The sequence below is a fragment of the Thermobia domestica genome, chromosome 14 (assembly GCF_964235325.1).
Source record: "Thermobia domestica chromosome 14, izTheDome1.hap1.1, whole genome shotgun sequence".
In the NCBI taxonomy this organism is placed as follows: domain Eukaryota; kingdom Metazoa; phylum Arthropoda; class Insecta; order Zygentoma; family Lepismatidae; genus Thermobia; species Thermobia domestica.
In genome coordinates, this window is record NC_137467.1 from 15,232,802 (window position 1) to 15,240,506 (window position 7,705).

Below are 7,705 nucleotides of genomic sequence, written 5' to 3' on the forward strand. Positions count from 1 at the left end.
GTGCATCGGGAACTGCTACCAACTGGTCAGAGCATGCAACTGTATACTGTCAGCAGTTCAGGCATGTTCAAGAAAAACTCAAAACTCTGGAACCAGCACTTCCGAATCGCAAAGGGACCCTCCTGTTACAGGACAACGCTAAGCTCCACGTGGCTAGGATGACCCCGAACACTATTCTGTGCTTTGGATGGGAAACACCATTGAATCCGCCATACTCCTCGGATATTGCACCGTCCGATTATCACCTGTTCCATTCCTTGGACAATCACCTTAGAGGACGCCAGTTCAGATCGCTAGTAGAGGTGCAAAATTTACTTCATACCTTCTTCGCTTCACGACCTACTAAGTTCTAGCGCGATGGAATCTATGGCATTACAGAACGTTGGCAGCAAGTCGTCGATGCTGATGGGGACTGTTTTTGATCTTATAGGTATGTCTTAGGTGACATATTGATGTTCGAAGGTGATGGGTGAAAAAGCGACAGAATTTCCTTGGTTACCTTTATATAAAACGCATCAATCCTACAGTTTTTCTGGGATTTTCTGTAAATGGAGAAGACCGTATTTACCGGCGTATCCAATTTTGAGAAAAAATATATTTTCAAGGCATATTATAGTTTTTCTTTCTTTAAATGTAAAGATATATTTTATTGAGAGATATGGAGTTACCAATGTTTACCTAAAATGCAGAATCTCACACGCGTCTAAGAATGTCTATAGCGCATGCCTGTCTAGAGAAAAGCACTCATATTGTGAAACGTTGAGTAGAGTTATTGTATCCAAACTACATTTACTGAGTATCTGAGCTGTGCGCAAGTAGAATTCTGTTGTACACCGTAAAGAAGTAAGGAAGACATTGAACAACCGAGAATCGGTAAAACTTAACAACAACAACAACAACAAAAAACTATCAAAATTTCTGTATCGGCGTGTAGGATGCACGCTTTTTCTTTTTTGGACTTATTCTGAAAGGGAGAAAAGTGCTTCTTATATGGTGGCAAATGTAATATTTTGTCAGTGATGTGAAAACTTGAACGAATTTGAGGTGTAAAATTCAGAAGGTTGCAGAACCGGCTGGATTAAGGCTCTGCACTAGAAAGGAGGTTCTTTTTTAACATTGATTGTATAGTCCTTTGCAAAATTATGTACCCAATCCAAGTACTATAACTTTGCGTTCCAAACAAGAGGAAGAAGTGGCTAATTTGCATATGAATTTTGCCTACGCAAAAATACCGGAAAATGGTAAGATGTTCTTAATGCAAGAATTTTTAGAATAATCGAAAAAAATGGATCAAACGATTGCGATCTTGGTCTTTGAATCAAGGGCCACAAAATTTATGAAATGCCACTAAATCGAGTTTTTGTATTTTTTTTTTTTTTACAGAATAAGCACATCATACTGAGTTAAGTGATGGTTTCGCTTTGGCTACACTGTAGTTCTCCAGATATAAGGCGTAGACGAAAATATTTGATTGAATGAAATATACTGGATTTTCTGGATCAGGGACCACAAAAATTTTTGAACGGCCCTTAAATCGAGTTTTCGTATTTTCTGCAGAATAAGGACATCATACTGAGTTAAGTGATAGTTTGGGTTTGACTACACTATATGTAATTCTCCAGAATATAAAGCCTACAAGAAAACTTTTGCCTGAAAATTCTTTTGATCCAAATAAAAATAATTTCGTAAAAAATATAATCGTATTGTAATTGTAACGTAGCCCTGTACACTTGAAAGAAACTTATTTCATGTCACACAGGACTGTACCATCTGTATCACTCTCTCGTTACCAGATTGTGTCGCTGCTTCCTTTCGTCAAGGTCCGTCGTACATAGCAAATAGCTAGTGTAAGGTGACGAGACGTACTGATTTTCGCAATTCAATACTGTTTTTCACAGAGCTGCCCTGCGTGTTGCAAAGATGCCAAGAAAACCGAGAAATCTTGTTCTTTTTTTAAAATGTCCTGCGAAATGTCTTGAGAATTATTACCAATATTTTTAAGGTTTCATTCTTTGTTCATAACATTTTGAAATACAAACACTCATTTGCTTAATGATGAACTGCTGTGTTTTTTTAACACTCCTGAAAAGATTAGGGAAGTAGAACAATCAAAAAATATTGTTTTGCAATATATTGTTTTTACTGAGAAGACTTGTTGACATGTCGGTAAAGTATAACAAAGATTTCTATTTCAAATTACAACAGTGATGCTAACCAAGTCAGTAGAAGTTCCCTTGAGCAGGTTGAAATTTTCCCTCATTTCTTAAAATAATCCCATGCTCCAAAAAATCGATAAGAAAAAACTGTTTAGCCCTACAAGAAGTTTCACTGTACGTTCATAAAAATAAACCACTTCTATCATTCATCAAAGCATTTTGAGTTGTGTTAAATTCCTTCAATACTTGTGTTCGCTTTAAAAAAAATGAATGATTAACTTTAGGTTAAGGTTAAAGGAAATAAGGACATGCATACTGCCGACGCAGTAAATTATTATATTTGTGTCCTACTTTTCTCTTGTCAGAATCTGGTCACCCTAAGCTAGTGATGATGCGTCATGTAATGATTCCATGATTGACACCTAATATTTGTTATTGTTCACTATGCTTCCACGACATATTCAAATCGATCTAATTATCCTTGCTGTAACTACCAGGAGAAGGTGCAATAAAGACTGGAATTTAAATCTTAAAAAGGAGCTTTAAATTAGTAAGTTTTCCATTATGTATAATATTCTAGTTCTACTGGAATCATTAGATAATTCCCAGCTTTATATAATACCCATCATCTCTACCAGTGGCGGATCCAAGAGAGACTATAGCTCCCCCTTGACGCTCAGGTATACACTGGATAAAATGGGCTTCAGTCCTGCTTTACACTGGATAAAACGGCAAACTATGGTTTAGCCCCTCCCTTGATTATATCCTGGATCCGCCACTGATCTCTACCATCTAGCTGTACTGGAAATTGGAGGGTGGGCTCTAAAATTAGCTTTCACAAAGTGCTAAGCTCAGAGAATGTGGGATGGTGCTCAACATTGCAAGAGAGTTCAATCTAGGATCAGACTAGTACAGCAATCAAATAAACGAGGTTCGGTTTGCAATTCATGAGAGACGTCAAATCATTAATAGAAAAGCGTCAAGAGACGCAAATAACAATGTAAAGGAAGAGTCCTACTCTACCTTAGCTGTGATAGAATATAGAATCGTTTTATAAGGCGAGACAATTCTACCACGGTGTCAATGGTAATCACGTGTTAATTGGTGTCCAATCTCACAGGGGCTCGAATCTGGGCTTTTAGGATAAGCGTCGTGACTTCTCTTTCCTTCACTGGAACATAAAGAAGTTAGGCTTTTTCAGGATAAAAGATGGTGGGGATTCCTTGGCAGTATGACACCTCTTTGTGCAGTTGATGGTAAGGCTATAGCTGGCCTCAAGTATTCGATGAAGGAACTTCTGGAATCCGCTTCGTGTTGCACCCCTGATCCTCTATCGTATTTGTGTCTAGAGCAGTGGTTCTCAACCTTTTGTGACTGACCACACAATGTACTGAACGTCTAGAACATCGTGACACAATTATTATTATAAATAATATATATATATATATATATATATATATATATATATATATATATATATATATATATATATATATATATATATATATATATATATATATATATAATATTATAATAGAGAAACCAATTAGTGCAGTAAATGAAGCTCAAATTTTAATGAAGAAAGGAACAATTAGTAACAAGCTGAAAATTGGTACAGATATTGGGAATGATGTTCTAAACAACATAAAAAAAAGTCCTCTGAAATCCCGCGTGACCTTCGCCGCCATATTGGAAAATGGCCGCTGGAAGTGTCAAATGAACAATACCCAGATAAAAATAGCAATATCTTCGCTATGGTTGAACATAAAGAGATAAACTTAGTGTCATTTTATAGAATACAGATAACATAAACTTAGTGTCATTTTATAGAACACAGATATCATAATATTATTATAGAGAAACAATTTTTCATAAAACGCATACTTTTAGAAATATTTAGCTCTGAATTCTAAAATTCCGAAAACTACCGTCAAACTGATTTAAATTTTTATTGAACTTAGGAAGTAATTATTATAAATTAAAATTTGACATAGATGTTGGTAAATAATTATTTAAATTATTTACTAAAATCCCACAACTTCTTCGTTCGTCATATTGGAAAATGTCCAAATGTCCGAAGTAATGGAAAGATAATACTTTTTTAAAGTGAAATACAGAATCTGGACCGGGCTAAATATTTGAGAAATTCTAAATGCAGTCAATCTGAAGTCAATTGCGATCAATATTGGTGGGATGAAAGAAACATTATGACGTGTTTACGGTTGTAGTCCGTTATCTTGGTGGCCACCATCTTGGAATCAACTTATTTATTTTAAATGTGTGTGGTGTGCATAGTCGTGTGCATGGGCGGCGATTGGAGGGGCAAAGGGGGACAGTTGCCCCCTCACTTTTTTGAAGTAACCCATTCATGTATATAATTTTATTTGAAAATGAAAAGTTTTTGTATGTATTACTGTTTCATAGAAAAAATGGTGCCATATAATATTTGCCGTTGCGTGAGTAGGTATTGGTTGTCTTCCTGTGAAGTTAAGAAAGCTACAGGAATTGCGTTTTAATCGCCACGGAAAATAACCCAAAAATTAACCTATTGGAGCACAACAATTCCTTATTCTTTCAATTCAGAGGTATAGAAGCAAAACCTGATAAATGAATTTTCCAATTTTGTCGGGAAATCAAGAACAAGTGACGCCCTTTTGCTTCAAAACTGTTGCACAATTTTTGGTTTAGTGGTCACTACTTAATACAAATGAGTGAAATGAACCACTAAACAAAAAAAAAAAAGTTGTTCAACAATCCTGAAAACATGAGGGTGTCACTTTTTCTTCGTTCCCAGACAAAATTCAAAAATAGACTTTGCAAGTTTTGCTTCTATACCCCCTTCTTACAAGAGCGCGATATGTTATTCAGCCGTTTTGAAACTAATTGAGAGAACATTTCGCAAAAAAAAAAAAATAAAATAAAATAAAATAAAATAAAATAAAATAAAATAAAAAAAAATAAAATAAAATAAAATAAAATAAAATAAAAAAAATGCACAAGGTATTTTTTAATTGCACAAAAATTGACAGTTCCTAAAATATATTTTCTTCTTTCTAAAGTAAGGAATATTGATTAAAAAGAGAGTAATAAGAAACAACTTCCACCTTTTCCATTGTTTTGTAGTGTAATATACGAGTGAAGTAGTGTGTTTAGGGACTGGAGTGTGGAGTGATTCTAAGTATTGTGTTTTGACGTGTTCCAAGAAAGTGAAAACTGCACCTAATGGCTACAAACATGTTTCGGGAAGTTGTAAAAGCAAATATTGCTTTAAATGTCATAGCATATGCTTGTAGTTTTTACTGTCTTTCATTTTCTGAGAGTAATAATATACATTTAATAGCATGTGAGGGAATTAAAAATTAAGTTGTTCATTAATCCCCAGTTTCAATATAACTTCTACAAAACCAGACTCGTTTTTCATTACTATGTTTAATATTATTCTTTCTGTTTATTTGTTCTGCAAATTTGTTATTAAATAATCTGATGGCACAATTTTCCAGACATAATTTTAAGATATTCATGAGCAAGGAATCAAATCTCTTCTTACACTTTCGTTATTTAAGAGTACAAAGGGCTAGTACCTACTTGCGTTGCTCTTGTCAATTTACTTAATAAAATATGAAATACAATGTACGGTATTTTAAACGAAAAAGATAGTATCCTGTTAGTTATACAAACCTTTCGTCAAAAAAAGTGTTAGAAAGAATCGGGGAAACTAAGATTGATATACAAATATTCAGATCATGTCCTGCTCCCTCCCCCCCACTTTCAACGTCCAATCTTATTCGATTTCTGTGGGCGAAACATGTAACCGCGGCTGTAATTCACCGGCAGCAGGTAGAGATTTAAGGAGAGACTGTAATTTCTCGTCAGCATTCGCACAGTAGTGTTGAAAGTTTGCGTCTGGTAGAGAAAACGTCACCGACGAGGAGCGCTGTTGAAGTATTTTCACTGGATCGCCACCAGGGGCGTCATTTAGGGGGGGCAGGGAGGGGCATTTGCCCCCCCCCTGAGTTTGATATATATATATATATATATATATATATATATATATAGCTTTTATCAATAGAATAGTAGTAAATCAGTGAAAAACGCAAAATTTTACTTATATGAAGGGGTCTTGCCCCCCCAAGCAAAATCTGAAATGACGCTCCTAATCACCACCCTCTCTACAGCCCGGACCTCGGTCCAAGCGACTTTCACCGGTTCCCACATTTGAAGGAACACCTAGAAGGCCGTCACTTTACTTCAGACGAGGAGTTGAAACAATTCGTGACAACGTGGCTGAACACGCAAAGAAATGATTGTTTTTGTACCAGGAGGGAATTTTCAAACTCATCCCACGATGCGACAAGTGCCTCAACCGATACGGAGACTATGTCAAAAAATAACCTAATGTATGTACTTCCTGTTCGCTGTATTGGTTGTATGAAATAATGTATACATATTTCACTGCAGGTTTTGTAAGCTTACTTTCTGATCACTCTTCGTATCTTTATTCATAACGGAGTTGGTCTATGGCCCTGAACTTTTGATACACCCGGTATTCAGGCTAATACGGTAATTATACTATTGATATTGACTTGACACCTAGTCTTCCGTCCCGAGCGCTGCTATCGGCTGAAGGAATTCCACTCCCTTTGGCTAAGGCTGTCTCGCTTAGCAACAGCTGAACCCTTATTGGCTCAACCGTGGGTGGGTCGAGGGTGTGAGCTTTAGTTCGCATATTTGCCACGGCTCAAGACATTTTGGCAGCACTATAGTGCTGCTATCTAAAGTCAGAAGATCGTATCTACTGAAAGACTGGTTTTGAGAGAATCGCGATTTTGTTCAGCCAAAAGCCACGGACTTAACGGAGAAGACAGGGTTTATATCTATGATAAAGTCGCCATATCTTATAGATATGGTTTTCAATGTTTATCAGTTAATGGATGAATATATATGCTGACCGTCAAGGTGAATAATACATCCCCTTTAGATTTCAATCTAAATTTTAAATATATATGTATGACAATATAATTTGCCTCGTGTAGGGATGCGCACGAGTCGAGACATGTCTCGAATCTCGACTCGACTCGACTCGCATTCGAGTCGAGACACACTTTGTAAAATTCGAGACGAGTCGAGACAAACGTATTTCTCGACTCGAATTTTCGAGTCGAGTCGAGACAGCTGGTAAAAATCTCGACTCGACTCGAATGTCTCGAAAATTTTTATATAATTTTTAATATTATTTTAAAGAAAGTGCTCGCTCAGAAACACTCGGCACGAGAATTTCGGAAACTGCAGGACTTGTCAGGTGTTCGAGGAGTGCTCTGGTGATTGTCTTCAGCAAGTGGCGAAAGCAAAGGGAAAAGACGTCCAAATGTCGAGGGGTTGGGTGCCCCCACCTCATTACAGATGTCGAACGTCGTAGGCTGGGCAGACTGGTAAAACAGAACAGGCGGCGAACTGCGTCGGAACTAAGATCAGACTTTAATACTGGACAAAGTACAAGTCTGTCTGAACAAGTGTCAAATTTCCGGAAATTTTGAACCTCTTATTCAAGA